Here is a 16,811-nt window from a genome sequence, read left to right as displayed (position 1 = left end):
AGATGTATGAATCTGCAAATTTCAGGGCAACCTGGACCATCCAAACCAGATGCCCTCCCTGGCTCTCAGAAGGCCTACTGTCGCCTTCAGGGGGCCAAAACCACACGGTTTCCAGCTGAAAATTGGAAGTCATGGCTTTCAGCCCACTGAAGGTCTTAGAAGGGCCACCGAATTTGACTGGAGCACAGCTCCAGTTGGGTTCAGGGGGCTAGAAGTTGCCCATCCCACAGGTTCAGAACCTGTGGGTATTCAAATCCTATATACTGAACTATTTATAGATTAGGGACGTCCACTTAAACCTGTCCACACCACCCCTCCTCCTTCCTTTCAATTTAGAAGGAAGGGAAAAGAGTAGAAGATGAAATTGAGAAGAGTGGTGTGCAGCTAGAGCATGTCTGATGCTGTAGCCCATCACATTCCTCCACACTTCTGCTTCATTCCCTTTTGAATCCTGGGATCAGGAGGACGAGCAGCAGCTGGCATGCTACCAAAGGGGAGAGCAACATTTAGCACATCTCTGCACCTTTAGTGACAGATGAGATCAGCCCTATTGCCTTGCATGTTTATTTCTCTGCAGTTTCCTCTGTCAGCAATGTGATAAAAGCTGCATTATTAAGTAGCCCTTTGTTTGGGGGTCCTTGAGCAAATATACTCAATTTTCATTCGCTCAGCAGAAAGCACATCTCAGTGTTCAGGTGCAGTGTCATAAAATAAGGATGTGGCAAAGAGACTGGACTCACTTCGTTAAGAGGTGGTGTGATATCGTGGGTTTTATCGAGATTGCACTGTGAATCGGGCCTGGCATTTCCTAGGAGCACACTACATCAAGAGTTGGCAACATCATTACATCAGCACCCAACTTCTGGACTGCTAAGCTCCCAGAAGCAGCTGCACAGAGTTCAGCTTGGGAGGCCAAGCTTCCGACCCAATTTGCTGCATGCTGCACAGGGAACAGCAGGGCTACCTGCCCAGGCTCGCGGAGTCCCTGTACCCCCTGTTGGGTGCAGCAAACTTAGCCTCCCAAGCCGACCTCCCACACAAGCAGATGACTTTGGGTGGCAGGCCGCACCCATCCCACAAATTGTAGATTGCCAGCCCCTTCACTAGAGTGAGCCCCTCCTTGGCTTCAGTGTTCCCCATCTACAATATGGGGATACTTTTCCTTCCTCTTACAGGGTTGCTGAAAGGAGAACATTGAAATGTAAAGTGCTTTGTATACTCAGAAAGTGCAACTCAAACATGAAGTATTATTCCATTAAATTGTTCCATTCCTTCTTGGCTGAGTCAGAGGACAGACGCCATGCCCTGGCAATTAAAGAACTCAGGCGTTAGTTAAACTTGGCATCAACAGAAAGCAACTCTTTCTTCCTCACAGGATTCTGTCTCTTCAACAGGCCTTTATCTGATCACACAGGGTGCCAGTGAGGGGAACATCTTTGTTCATACAACAGAGGTGTGCGCAATCAATGAGCGGCAGGGAGAGAATGATTGCACCTGCCAGCTCTATTCATCTGTCATGTCTTGCAAACAGAACCTTCATGCAGATGTTTTCTATGTGCAAAAATGCAGGGCATGGTGCATGTGGACAGAGCCAAGAGCTGCTCCACCTGTAGGCATGTATGCTGTGTTCACAAAACACAATAATGGTGGAGGGGGCAACCCCATACAGATTTGCTTTGTAAAGCAGTTGCATTGGCACCAGCGCATGTGGGAATCATTTGTCCGTATAACTTTGGCAAAGATAAATTTGTGAATTGACTCCACCAGAAATCTAGGATCCTTTGAAAAGCCAGTCCTTGAGCACCAAACTTTATATTCAAGGCAGCTCTGAAGGAGAATTTAGCCACAGTACAAACCTACATCTGAGTTTATACCAGCTAAGTGTCATAGCTTCCCACAGCTTCCTGGGAATTGTAGTTTGTAGAGGATGCTGTTCAAGTTCCATAACATGCATGTTTATAGAGATGCACACTTCCTGGGAAACAAGAATGAAACCAGATGAACAGCCTAATCCTAATGAGGACCTGCACTGGTGGAACACATGTTTTGCCAGCATGTGCTGAAACACAAGCACCATAAAGTGCTTTGAAACAGCGCAAGATCCAGGTATGTCAGTGGGAACGCCAGAGCCTTCCCTCCGGTGCAGGCAGTCATCAGGAGGTCCACTGGAGCAGGTAAGTCCCTCATTGGGAAGGGTGGGAGGGTGGAACAGGGTGGCAGCAGGGGTGGGGGGGTAGGTAGATTGGGTCCAGGAAGGCGATGGGATCAGCGGTGCCAGTGCGCACCATATTAAAACTTTCCCAGGCCTGATCTGTCTGCATGGATCAACGCAGACTTGTGATATCACTGGCACAGGTCCAAAGTGACAAATTGTGTCTGCTGGAACTTACGCCTAGGCAAGGAACAAATGTTCCCTTACCCCTGAGGAGACCTCCAGCAGCCAAAAATCTCCCACAGGATTCCACATAGCTTGCGCTGGTGACACTGCATCACTACACAAGGATTTATGTTGGATTGGACAATATGACTGGATCTGTTTGGACAATACATTTATCATCTGCCTGGTTCCATGTGCATGTCCTGATCATTCACCTTGCTTCCCTCTAAAGGTGTGGGGGATGATTTATCAGGAAGCTGGGGGGCTAGATCAGGATGTCTGGATGCCATGAGCATGCATGTTTCCTAACATATGGGGCTGGGCAAACAATGAAAGAATAGTCTGAACTGACCCTCATGTGCTGATGTGCCCTGAATATATGCCGATTCCAAAGCTCTGGAAAGAACATGAAACAATCAGTTACAAATATATATATTTTTATTGTTAGTGTCTCACTTTGCAAATAAGGCCCTAGGCAAGAAATGATGGCAGAAATAAGTGTCCTGCTGAAATTGACACTTTGGGCATTCTGGGATAAGGCTTGTGGATCACCAGGAAGATGCACAGGACCCACCAGAATGAAAGGTCATTTGCCAGAGCTCAGCCAAACTGTTGATTTCAGTGCCACTTTTGCATAGGAGATGTCCAATCCTGTGTAAAACGCTAGGCACAGAGTTGCCAACTCTCCCCTGTAGCTACGCCTTTATCAGGGGTTTGATCCACAGCACTTAATACATGACAGTGTTGCTCTCCATGCTGTGAAAAGTTTCACCTGCTGGTTTCTCCAGATCAGAATACCCTTAATGACATAGGAGCAGGTCTGACTGGTTGTTTCTGATAAGCTGGCAATCATAGTTGAGACTTTCTGATGCCACTGAAGTTGGACCTCCAGTTCTACCCATCCATTTTGCAAATGCCCCCACACGCTGTTATCTATGCAGAACAGACTAATCCAGCACCTTCAACCATGTTTATCACATTTCCTACCTTTATGGCACACTAAAGAAAATGACCTGAGCCTTGAAGCCATCACTTTTGTATGTACAATACCTGTTGATTTGTATAGTACTGTATACACTGAATATTGTACCTTCCCCCCTGACTTCCCAGAACTGAAAAACCATGATTTGTGTTTCAAGGCTTTTTTCCTTGTTGTATGTCACATCAATACCATTCCCATAAAGCCAGTGATCAAATATGCAGGCAGCTTACCTTCCTTGTCACATTGATCAACAGCAACAGCAAAAAATGTGACTATTCAGTTTGGTTCTCTTTAGGGGCACACAACCCACTGATGAGTTTTCCTTATCAAACCAAACCACGGCAGTGCCGATAGCGGTCGGTGGGTAGGGTATACCAAAAAAATGGATAGTGCTACTTTTTGAGGGGGCTGTTGATCAGTGGAAGAGCAGATGGTCTGAGTGTTGACGGTTCCCTTTTAAGCCCTAGCAGTCTCTCCAAGTAGAGAAGGGCTTGTATGGCAAAGCTGCTGCCAGTCAGAGAAGACCACACTGAATCATAAGGTCCAATTCTCTGACTCACTTGGAGGACACTTCAAATGGACACCTACCATTCATTTCATTTGGTGCTTGCGCAGAAGTGCTTCTGGGTGGCTTGCACCCATTCTCTTTTTCCCCCAATTCAGCAAAGCATTTGCTTGTCTGCTTCCCCACAACATTTAAATCTTGTAACGTTTATGCACCACTTTCTTTCATTTCTACATCTTGCCCTGTGCACTTTCTGTTTCAATACCCGGGACTTGTAAGGGGAGATGTTTCTGCTGGGCTGTGCCCCTCGGAGTCTACAGATTTTTAGATAACTTGAGGGAATCGAGAGTTGTGCTGCAGACACAACACAATTCATGTTTGGTTCTAAATGCAAACCTGGACATTCAGTCCCTTCAGGTTCATTAAATAAAATGCAGTACATACTCAAGCATGTCACTTCATTCTTCACCATTATGTAACAATCGACAATCTCTGTTTGTCCTCCAAGCCATCCTGAAGGGTGTATCTCAGCGTGGACCAAGCGATGCTTTGTGTGAATTTTCAAATGTTCGTATCCACATTTTGTGTGATCGTCTGCACACTGTGATTGCAAAATAGATGAAAATCAAAGCTCTTCCACTATCTTCCATTCATATCCTGGACACAAAGCCCTGTTCACAAAAGTGGAAGTGGCTGGAGAAACGTCAGTGAGAAATACACAGAGCTTTTTGGTGGTTGTTTTAATCACTGTTCTAATGGAAACAAGACAAACGGCATGGATAGCTTCAGCTCCTAGTCACAGCTATTCCAGGGGCAGAGCTATGACAGAGAGATCGTGACCTGCCTAAGGCTATCTGCTGAGTCCACGGAGCAGCTGCATTTGGCAACCCAGGGCCCCAAATGGGTTTTCACATCAGCAAAATGTTGACGGAAATTAACCAGATATTTCACAAACCTGTTTCCCATTGGAACCTGAAAACATTTATCCCCTTGCAGAATCTTACCTCTGGAGTTACCGGCTGTACACAAATGTATGTGGATATTAAGAATAGTTTTCACAAAGCCATGTATGAAGATCTGTTTTCGGTGTACAGGCGCAGGAGTTCTTCCAACATGGTTAGATGTGCCATTTTGACTTGATACCATCCTCTCTCCCATCTACACCCTGCCAGAAAATTCAGATAAAATGTCCTGTGTGAAGTGGGCAAACGTCTTTAAGGTTTCTCAGCAGGCCTTTTCAAATATTTTGCAGTTGATGATTTGACCCCCTCCTCCATCCCTCGCCAATTTTGGTTTGATGTTTCTCTATTTGCACAAATCAGCTTCAGAACTTCCAAACTCAGTTTGGAAAGGTGGCACCAGAAAAGGGCCTGGCAGATGGAAAAGGTTTGAGCCATGACATCACAGCGCATACTGCGAAACAGCAGTGAAACAGGCAAGACATGTGGGAGCAATCATTCCATTAGGAGAAATAGACCTCCTCTTAAAAGGAAAGCTTACACTGCCACATATTCTTTCACTTAGAGACTTCAGGTTGCTGAATTCAATTTTACAATTTCATACGATTTTTTTTTAACCCTTCTGTCTTAGAGCAGCAATATCAGTGGCAGCTGTCTCCATTCTTTGATTCCTCTCCTTCAATGTCACGCAAGGATCGGGTCCTACAAAACTAAAGGCAAACCCCCAACAACAACCTTTGCATTTCGAACAAAAACTGGACTCAAATGAATGTGTTTAATTTGAAGGCAAACAAACTTAAATTATATCTGACTGATCCCAAATGGGTTGAATTCCATTTTGCTGAGCAATCCATCTGACACTGAAGAATCTGGTCATTTCTCATGCTTTTATATGTGCCATTCCCAGAGGCTGGCCCAACTGCACAAACAATTTAAATTGTCTCTTTGGGTTTGAGGAGTGCCAATAATGCAAGCACACAGTGTGGTCCTTTGAAATGGTAGAAAGGATGCTGAGATCAGAGGCATATCCAGGGGCAATGTCACCTGGTGCAGTGATGTCCCAGCATTACACAAAGTCATGATGCCACGTCATTCTGTGATATCACTTCCTGTTTCGGAGGAGGGTGGCAGTGGCTTCTCCAGCAGATTCCTGGCTGACTTTCAGCTTCCGCTGAGCCACTACAGCCCCCCCCCCCCGCCCACGAGGCACAATGCTGTGCTTGGAGGTTAGCAGCGGCTCAGTGGAAGCTGAGAGTCGGCCAAGAAGTTGCTGCCCAGTGGCGCCCCTTCAAGTGGCACCCAGGACATATACCTTACTAGCCACACCCTAGGTGTGCCTCCAGCTGGGTTACAACCATTCTGTTCGTGTGCAGCTCTCTGGGACAAGTGGGCCACTCATTCTTCCAATGATCCACTCAGACTAAGTTAAAGAAGAACATTTCTTCAGCATTTTTCAGATGTGGAGAACTCATTGACTGCACCAACAGTGTCAACGTCAGTTGTTGATAGCTTTACAACACATTTGAAACAAGCAAGTGGCTGGCACAACAGAAGATTAAAAACTCTTGAGTTATGATGCAATTTAACTTTATTGGTATTCTGTTACTCTTTGGTCACCAAACTTTTGGAATCACGGCTTACAGCTTCACGACAACGCAAAGACAAATATCAGGTTCAAGAAATGATTTGTAGCTTCTTTGTATTATTTCAATAAATGGTTTTTATTTCTTTGTAAGAACATGTGCAGAGAAGGAATTAGGTTTTGGACAAATGGAAGCGTTTCCAATTATGTAAAGAAATCATCAAAACTGAATTCTAATAAAGAGACGGACTTTATAAAGGCAAAGTACAAATGAATCCATACATTTAAAAGCAACTTTTGTATATCTTGGTCATTTGGGAGAATAGAAGTTTCTTTGGTCTTTATTTTGTTGCTGTTGTGATTTAGCAACTTTTTTCCCATCCAAAACAAAAAATTATAGCAAAAAAAAAATAAAAATCTTTCCCCACAGCCCTTAAACGTTATCAGAATATTTTTACTCACATTGATATCCCATCCCATCTGGAGGCCAGAATGTGATACCAGATCATAAAAGGATCCATCTGAAATGTTGTAGTTCTTGAAAGACAGAACCTTCATGAATTGTAAAAATCCCTATAGGGATTTAGTATAGCCTGCCTGTGTAAACCGCCTTGAAATAAAGTCTGAGGAGACTTTATATAAATACCTGTATTATTATTATTATTATTATTTTTATTATTATTTTTATTATTTTTGTTATTATTTTTATTTTTATTATTATTATTATTATTATTATTATTATTATTATTATCCTTCCTTTCAAGAATTCAGGGCCAAATAGCAAAGAAAGTTCCAAAGCCAAGGAGGGGATTCCACAATGTTGACCCCACCAATGAAAATGTGCTACTCTGAGTGATTGCCTACCATATTTCAGAGTATGTGGAGTGGGTGTGCCCACTCATATGGGAGAAGGTCATCCTTTTGGTGCCCTTTATGGAAGTCATATATCTTGGTTTCGAACAACACTCAAATATCCTGAAATCCTTGCGTATAGAAAGCTGCCAGCCTGAGTTCATCCAAGTCAGAATTGGTCTTGGTCCATCCAAGTCAGAACTGCCAGCACTGACTGCCAGTGGCTCTCCAGGATTTCAGACAAGAAATGCTACCAGAGGTTGACCTGACAGCCTTCTGCATGCAAAGAAAAGCAGGGCTCTTGTCACTGAAGGACAGCCCTTTCCCAATCCTTATTTCCCTTCATCATCACTAGTACCAGCATATATTAGACATTTTTGTTTAATGGGGAGTGAAGGGAAACCCAGGGGGAGAAGGAGACAGCCCTCCCCAATTTTGGTTGTAAGTGACCTAGTGACCAAAGGGAAATGCTAAAGGCACATTCAGTGTACTGACTGAGAATGTCCTTTGAGACAGCCTGGGAGGTGGAGCACCCACCAGGGGAGGAGGAGGTGGAGATAAGACTCTCACAGTGGTCAGGAGAGAGTTGAGAAGGAAGAGCCCCCCCCCCATCCGCACAGGATCAGAGTGGTCTGAGAGGAGGGACAATAGCACCTTCTTCCCTAGTGAGAGATCTAGAAAATTCTGTGCTGTGCCAAAAGCTGGAGCAATGCAGAAAGAATGTACTGGTAAGCCACCATGCACTAGACTTTCAGGCAGCCCAATCCTAAGCTCCCTGGCAGCACCAGGTGCAGCGGCTACCACTACAACGGCTACCACTATATCCAGTGGGTCCGAGTCCTCAAAGGAAGAGGACTCGGCGTCCACCAGAGGCTCGGCGTCCTCCTCTTCCTGGCGCTGTGCCAGAGCTCCCTCCTCTCCAGGTGCCACAAACATGCTTTACAGTGACATCCAGAGCCGGCGGTACACATGTTCTGCTGGTGCTGGGGATAATAGAATTGGGTCCTAGCTGGTAACACTATGGAGGAAGGTTACCATCACTGCTGAACAATCAACAACAATGAGCCATCACACACACACACACACACACACACACACCTCTTTCCCCTACAAACAGCCCCCTTGTCTTGCTGTTTTGCAGGTTCACAGACCCAGGCGCACCACCAAACACATATGTCCGGCCTCAGGAGCATCCTTGCTGTGGCTCCTTTTCTGTGACGAAGGCAAGTCTAGTACAGCTCGCAAAGCCACACCCGAGAGATGAGGATGCTTTGCATTCGACCCTGAAAGAGAAGCTGATGGGCTTAGTTCAGCAGAACCAGCACAAAGGATTAAAGTACAATCCGAATTCTGATTTTGTGGTCTGGGCAGGGGGAGGGGGGGAGAAGGTGCTGTACACAACTGAAGCGGTTTTGATTGCAATTGTCGTAATAGCTTGGCTGGATGGGTTTATGAGTCCAGAAGAAAGCCTGACGTTGCCCTGAGGGCTGCAGAGACAAAAGCCTAATGTGGTGCCAGATTAAAGCACGCTCGCCAAAGGGCATGAAGCAATCCACAGCTGGTAGATGGACAGAATATAAAAAGAGAGGGAGAGAGAGATCTGGCATGGGAGACATCGCCGGGCAGGGAGCTGAGCTGCTCCAATGTGATTTGATAAAGCCGAACAATGTATTTGTGCAAGCTATCCTGCACGGGGGCATACAGGGCGGGGACTGGCCCTTTGGGGAAGAGAATTTTCTTTCTACCCTTTCAGCCCGTCTTGGGCTGCAACCAGTTCCGAGAGAATCAGTGCAAGGCTGGAGACAACACTCTCAAGAAGGCTGAAAGTGAATTGAAAGAAGGTTTCTTTCCACGGTGGCATTCTCACTCTCAAGGAGAAGCGGAGGCCCTGCAAGCCATCCTGGAGCTAGAGGGTGTACCCTTGAGCCCAGACTGTGTGTACAAGAATTCTTGAGCAAAACTGCCTGATACACAATTAGCAATATTAATTAATATTAAGACTATGGACACTGTGATGTGATACCATTGATACTAAGATGGAACAGATCTTGGAGATCATCTAGTTCAGTGGTACTCACACGTTTAGCACTGGGACCCACTTTTTAGAACGGGAATCTGTCGGAACCCACCAGAAGTGATATCATGACAGGAAGTGACATCATCAAGCAGGAGAATTTTTAACAATTCTAGGCTGCAATCCTACCCACACTTACCCATGAGTAAGTCCTATTTACTATCATTGTTAAAATAATATACATAGTAGCTTGTTAAAAGTACAGATCTGTAACATTTCCCCAAATGCAGACACATACCTTGGTAGCATTCAGTCTAATACATTAAAATTAAAATAGTGAAATGAATGGAGACCCACCTGAAATTGGCTCACAACCCACCTAGTTTGAGAAATACAATTTGAGAAACACTGATCTAGTTCAACCCTCTGTTCGCTGCAGGGAGCTGCTGTAGAAAGCAGCAGTTTAGTCTGTGTAAAAGAATGTGTAGACCCTAGAAAGAAGGAGCCTGAATATTGGATGCATAAAATGGTTAGAGGAAAGGCATTTTCCTTCTCACACAATAGTAGAATCGGGGGCATCCACTAACACTGAATTGGTGGGCTGGCACAGACAAAAAGAAATATTTCTTTATCCAATGTGTAGCTGTTTTGCCAGATTCCAAGGCCAAGCTCTGCCTAGAGAACCTATGTCCACTTTAAGCTAATTAGCTCCCCTGTGTTCCCCAACAATGTCCCTATTTCTGCCCTGCACTGCTGGACCCCACCATCAGGGTAGCTTACCTGTTCAACCTGCAGAGGTCCTCCTTCCTCCCCTCTCCTGCCAGTTGCTTCTCCAGCCACCACAGCAACCACTTGGTCCTCAGCAGGTCTTGGGCATGGCAACCACGCACCAGTCTCCAGCAGTCTCCAAAGTCCATTCACCCATCTGTCCTTTAGTCAGTTAGTCCATCAGCAGTTCCAGAAATCCATCAGCCATCATTTCCTCAGTCCATTAATCCAGTCTCCTACTACCCACCTCCTTTTCCTTCCTGCATGTGCAGCTTTTATCTCTGAGGGCCCTATTGCCTTTGAGTAGCTGCAGCTGTACAACACACTCACTGCAATCTAAGGCCCTGGTGTTAATCCCATGCTTGCGTGCCAGAGCAAGGAGTCACTGTCGACACCACACCCTGTCTTCTCGAGGTATCTTGTGCATTTCTATTACACTAGCTAATCTTAGGAACTCCTTACCACAGGACACTGTGACGGTACCAGGTCTGGATGCCTTTAAACAGATTTGTGGAGGAAAAGTCCATCATAAATTACAAGCCATTATGACTATATGCAATCTCTGGGTTTTAGAGGTAACCTTTTTCTGAATGACAGATGCAAGGGAGTGGCAACAGGATTAAGGTCTCTTTTTGTCTTGTGTCCTTTCTGAGACAGCTGGTGGGCCACTATGAGATACAGGAAGCTGGACTAGATGGGCTTTGACCTGAGCCAGCAGGAGTCTTCTTATGCTTTCTCTGTGAATCTTCTTCTCCTATCTTTCTCTCTCTCTGTGTGTGTGTGTGTGTGTGCGCGTGCGGTGCGCATGCAAGTGTATGCAACTATTTTAACTAGAATAAAATAAATTGAAATTTCATTTTCTAAATGTTCCTGTTTTCTGTGAACCGAACTTAAAACTGCTTTTATATGGCTCAGGGAAACCTATTTTTCGAAGTAGCATTAAAAAGACTCCCAACCACTTCTGGCCCATCCATGAGGCCACCTGATGTGAGTTGCATCAACGGCTTGCACAGGGTTCAAGGGCGCAATGGATTCAGGGTGCTTTTCACCCTGAGTGTTCTGCCACCACTTCCTTCCAAGGCTCTGCGAATGCGCTGTGCCTGTAAATGCAACCAGAAGTCTCACACATCCAGGTTTCTCTGTGTACACTGGGTGCAGTGTGCAAGGAGTACAGTAAGAGCTTTGATTCTACTTTTGGGGTGGGAGTAGCACAGAGGTGACAGACCCAAGATGGCATCAGGCCATGTTCTGGGTCACACCACCCCTGCTCCCAACATGCCAGTCTAATACGCCCCCACCTCACCTCACTTCCTACCGTAGTTTTTCCTCTGTCCCTGAAATTCATTCATAGCCCAGCGATCCAGTTTGAATTCCATTCTACGCTTGTTGCATTCCCCCTTTATTTTATGATAAAGCTGCCTTGGGTGTCCCTGCATCGAGGCAGGCAGACAGACCTGTGTTTTTAATAAATAGTAAATAATAAGCATGAATTTGGTTACTCTCTCTCTCTCTCTCTCTCATGCAGAACAAAGCCAACAAGTTTCTAAAAACTACCTAGAAAAGCCAGCTGAAATAATGAAGATGAATGCACACACTAACTCCAGGAATTTTCCTCACTATGTTAAGTTTTTCATTAACTCCGAGAAAATGGCATACTGTCACCGTGGCATGGCAACTGATAAAGGCATTTCCAAGTCCAATTGGAGGGTGCAGGAGGAATTTAGGGGTGCAGGAGACAATTTGGGGGGAATTGATTCATTCTTTCAAAATCCAGTGGGCACACGGTTGGGGGCCTCTGGTCCTTCTCTCCCCCCCCCACTTCCTTTTGCTACCTTTTGGATGAGGGCAGCATCAGCAGCCCTGCCACCCACCATGATCTCTCTCTTCCTATGATGTTGCATTATTCTGGGAATGATTTTGGCAGGGAGGAACGGCATGCCATTTTTCCCCCCCAGAAGTGCCCTTGGAAAATACTGTATCATTTTCTAGGACAGCCTGGGGTGGATCACAAGCCATTCCAGAACCATTGGGCGGCCCTGGAGGCTTCTTCTTGGTTGCACTGGACAGGCGACCCACTCTATGGGCCTCTGCAGGACTCAGAAGCCTCCAAAAGCCATTTCCAGTTTACAGGGACAACTTCCAGTTTGCCTCCAGAACCTGAAGTGGCTTTCAGAGCTTCTGCAGGCCATTCTAATGCCCACAGAGGCCAGTAGAGTGAGTTGCCAGCTTGGCACAACCCAGAAGAGGCCTCCTCTGGCCCACCTGGAGCATTGCAACCCAGAGTGGACCCATGGCATCTCAACCCACTGTGGAGGATGAGGTGGGCTGTGGTGCTGTTAAGATTGGAAGCCGCTGCCCTTGGGCATTTTGTGACAGAGGGAAACATGGTAGCAAGTGGGAGCCAGTCACCAGGCAGAGCTCTGCCACTTTCGCCACCATAAAGGTGGTAAAATATCAAAGGAAAAAAGGAAGGGCTGTCTCTTCCAGGCAGTGGCAGTTTGCCTTGAAAGCAGTCATTCTCAGGCTGAAAGGTCACCAAAATGACACTTGTCCCCACTTTTGCCACTTGAGAATGGGGTGGAGAAAATGGGGAGGGCTGTTCTGATCATCCCTAAATCAGATATTGCAAACTCCATCTTCAGGGCATTCATGGAAAACTCTGCAGAACTCTAGAGCAACCAGGTGAGTGCAACGCTTTCCTTTAAAATAGACTGAGATTGATGGCTGATGGAAATTAGAAAGGGCCAATCAACGTTTCATGGGCATTCAAACGGCGCCCTTCACTTCCCTGCTGGAGCAACATGCTCGGCTTCAAGAGTGAGTAGCCCAAATACTGGTCACTTTCTCACTGGCGAAATCAAACCTTCGCCAGAGACTTCACCTTAATAATGGACCAAATGAAGAAGTCAAATGATCAAACCACTGTGTGTTTGGCACGTCGACTGATTAATCTGATATCATTAAACTCTGATACTGAATTAAATGGTGCATTCATTGCCCTTCCCAATGTGAAAAAGGAGATAAAAAATAATAATTTTAAAAGAATTAAAGAACTGTGGAAAATGTACAGCAAGATTCTTTTCTTTCGGGGAAAACAAAGACGAGGGCAAACACAAGGCTGCAGTTAATATTTTATCCAGCCCTCCTTTACCAGAAAGAAAGTCAGTCTTGACATCTCTCCTTTGAACACAGTCTTGAACTGAGGCTATTGCTTCTCTGTGACCCAGAGAGACAAGGCAATAATGATAAAACAGACCTGCATGTTTTCTTCCCAGGCTACATGGCCCGTCCTCGTGGCAGCAGACTCACCACTTCTAGCAAGAGCCCACAAGTAACAAGCGCACAGCAAAGATTCAGGACCAGTTCTCCGGATCCTGGAGGGGGTTACTGGTTGTCATGTAGGGGAAGGGTGAGAAGAGACGGGAGGAAGCTCATCCCCTGCATTGCAGCATACGAGAATATAGCACTGGCAGGACGAGCTGGGGAGATGGAGAGAAGGTGAGTATTCTTGACACACCGAGGCCAGGTGGAGAAAGGTAGGGGGCACACGGTTCCAGGGAGCATTCTCACTCCATCGTCCAGAGATGCTCAGGTGGCGGGAGGCATTTCTTATCTGGCCCGACAAGAGAGACACAGGGGCACGTCAGCAGATGGCAGCTTGCACGAGTACAACTGACCTACAACCTACTGGGGATTTCAGATCCATAAAAGAAAAAAGACAATGTAGAAAGGAGGGTGGGAAACGGCAGAGCCCCCTCTGCAACAGATGGCTCATCTGGACATGTGGTTTGCAAGTCAGATGCTCAGCAAATGTCCAATTAGCAAAATGTGGAACCATTCCAATGGGGGTGTGGGGGTGTCCACTTTATGGCTTCAAACTAAAGTGGTCAGCTTCAAACTTCAGGGAACTGTGGATTTTCCTACTGAGGAACCCTGGTGCTTTAGAGAGGATTTGGGGGCATGTCCTAGGGGTGTGCTCTCAGCTCACACGAGGTACTGGCCAGGCCCCACTCTTCCTATGAACCGTACCGACTCTCACCCCATCCCCATGGCTGGGCACTGAAGAGGAAGATCAGCGGCAATGGTGGCCACCCAGGCTACCTTGCAATGCAACTTCGCTGCCCTGGAGGAATCCCAGAGATTATTCCCATTCTGAGGGCGTTCCAGAACACAGTTCAGACAGATCGATGGAAACCAAATGCTTCCAGGAATGCAACACATGTGCATGTTGGATAAGGGAGCTTCTTGCATTCAACACTGGTGAGGGAGGGGGAAGAACCCGTCAAGCACCCCCTGTGTGCCTTGTTTCCTGCTTGTGGCTAACCCAAAAGCCTGTGTGAAATAGGATGCTACACTAGAGGGGTCCTTGCCTTGATCCAGCAGGGTTTTTATTAGGTTCATAATAAAGGGTGACTGTCCAAAAATTTTTCGCTTCACGCAGTCACTAAACTGAAACACATGAACAGGAACCCACCCCATGATCTTTTCCAGTTCTTCTTGCTTCTATTTCCCCTCCCATTGTCTCCCAGTGTCTCTTTCTAGATTACGAACCCCCTTGGAACACAGAACCATTTCATTCCTTTCTTATGTCTTCCATGTTGAGCTTTGGGTTTAATCACACTATATTGGATTTAATAGCACTATATCGAAAGAAAATAAAATTAACAGGATAAATAAAATTACGTCTCATTACTACATGTTGTGACTACATTTAAATGCTCGTTGAAAGTAAAAGACGTTATTGAGGCACCAAGGAAGAGGGAAGGACACACCTTTTATGGCGTTGCTTTTCATTGCTTATAGAGCAAATGCTTCTCAATTAGTGGTACTGAGGTGGTGTCTGGTGGTACTTGCAGGACCCCTGGACACCTGACACCCAGCAGCAAGACCAGGAACGCAACACAACAAACAGCAGTAGGAGGCCCAGCTCAGCACACACTCAAAAAAAACCCTCCCGTCCACCCAGAGCATCTTACTGGCATTTGTCATGTTGCATCTGGCCTCCCAGTCTGGAAGTAACTGGCAATGATGTCATCACCAGTTATTTCTGGTGGTACTTCGAATAGGCGTACCATGTGAGGCAGAGGACAAACGTTGAGAAACACTGTTATAGAGTATTCAGGCTTTCGAAAACAATCAGAAACAAACAGGGAGGAGACCTCACGGCAGAGAAGATAATTGATTGCCCAACACAGCTCCATTCTTCCAAGGAGTGATAAGAACTGAGCTCCACACCATCTCAGTATAACTCTGCATAGATCTCTCCCTGAAAGAATTTGAGTTGCCCCCGAGCAGAAATGTCACTAGGGTGGGGCGAGTGGGGAATGTGCCCCAGGCACAAAAATAAGAGGGATGCAGAATGTAAAAGGTGGCCGTTGTCCGAGACCCAGAGAGTCTGTTTCTGCTCTTTATACGATTGCCTCCATTTATTTTTAAATATATATCATTTTTGCCCTCGATGTGTCACGCCATCTGCCTGAATTCACACCCAAAGGAGGCACTTCTAGGTCAGATATTGTAAGCCCCGACCACTGCTTGAGACTGGGGAAAAAGGGATTTCGGCTTTCAGTGCATCAAGAGTCATTTGTAGGCACTGAACTGATCACACGTTTCGGAAACACTTTGCACACACGTTCAAGATCACTGCAATAAATGATACAATAAATGATAAATGCAATAAAACATGAAATAATGTTGGCAACCTTCAGTCTCGGAAGACTATGGTATCACGCTCTGGATGGTGGTTCTGGCACAGCGTCTAGTGTGGCTGAAAAGGCCGATTCGGGAGTGACAATCCCTTCCACTCTGGGAGCAAGTGCAGTCTGTCCCTAGTCTGTCTCCCTGGCTATGGGCCTTCCTTCTTTGCCTCTTTGCCTCAGACTGTTGGCCAAGTGTCTCTTCAAACTGGGAAAGGCCATGCTGCACAGCCTGCCTCCAAGCGGGCCGCTCAGAGGCCAGGGTTTCCCACCTGTTGAGGTCCACTCCTAAGGCCTTCAGATCCCTCTTGCAGATGTCCTTGTATCGCAGCTGTGGTCTACCTGTAGGGCGCTTTCCTTGCACGAGTTCTCCATAGAGGAGATCCTTTGCGATCCGGCCATCATCCATTCTCACAATAACCAATGACAAAATAGCAGACAGCAACCATTGCTATAAAGATTGGAATACCCAGCGTATTCCAAATACCTGGGTCAACGACTAAATTCTAAAGTATGTATCATTTTAAATGAAAAGGAGAGGTGAGCTCACAGCCCTGCCCCTGAGGAAGACTAGTGTCTTCTCTGCACCTTGAAGACCCTTCCCAACTTGTTCATGAATTTGATGCTTTCCCATCTTCCTTCCTTTGGTGAAAAAATCCTATCAGGCAGGAGGTCAATTACTGCATGGTCAAACATGCATGTTCTGACTTTCAGAACAGTAATGTCTTCTAGGGGAAAGTATGCTGTCCATGCCTCATTGATACTACTGCAACCCTCTCACCATGGTGGGAGGTGGACAACCTTCAAGATTTCAGTGACTTGAAATGGAAGTTGGCCCGGTTCTTGTCTGAAGTAGGGTTGTCTAACCTCCAGGACTGGCCCGGAGTCTCCAGGAATCAGCACCAAACCCCAGGTGATGACTGAAAGCAATCCTGGAGATTTTAACTGGCCTCTGGGATTTCCAACATTTCATAAAAATAACCCAGGAATAGTTTCAGTCAGAGCTGGCAGCCCTATTTGAGGGGCCAGTTGCAGGGAATGCCTTGGTCCAGACCTGGATAAAAAGGTACTTATTG

The sequence above is a fragment of the Tiliqua scincoides genome, chromosome 9 (genome assembly GCF_035046505.1).
Source record: "Tiliqua scincoides isolate rTilSci1 chromosome 9, rTilSci1.hap2, whole genome shotgun sequence".
Lineage (NCBI taxonomy): Eukaryota > Metazoa > Chordata > Lepidosauria > Squamata > Scincidae > Tiliqua > Tiliqua scincoides.
The sequence above is the reverse complement of the archived record's forward strand: the minus strand, read 5'-3'. Positions refer to the sequence as shown.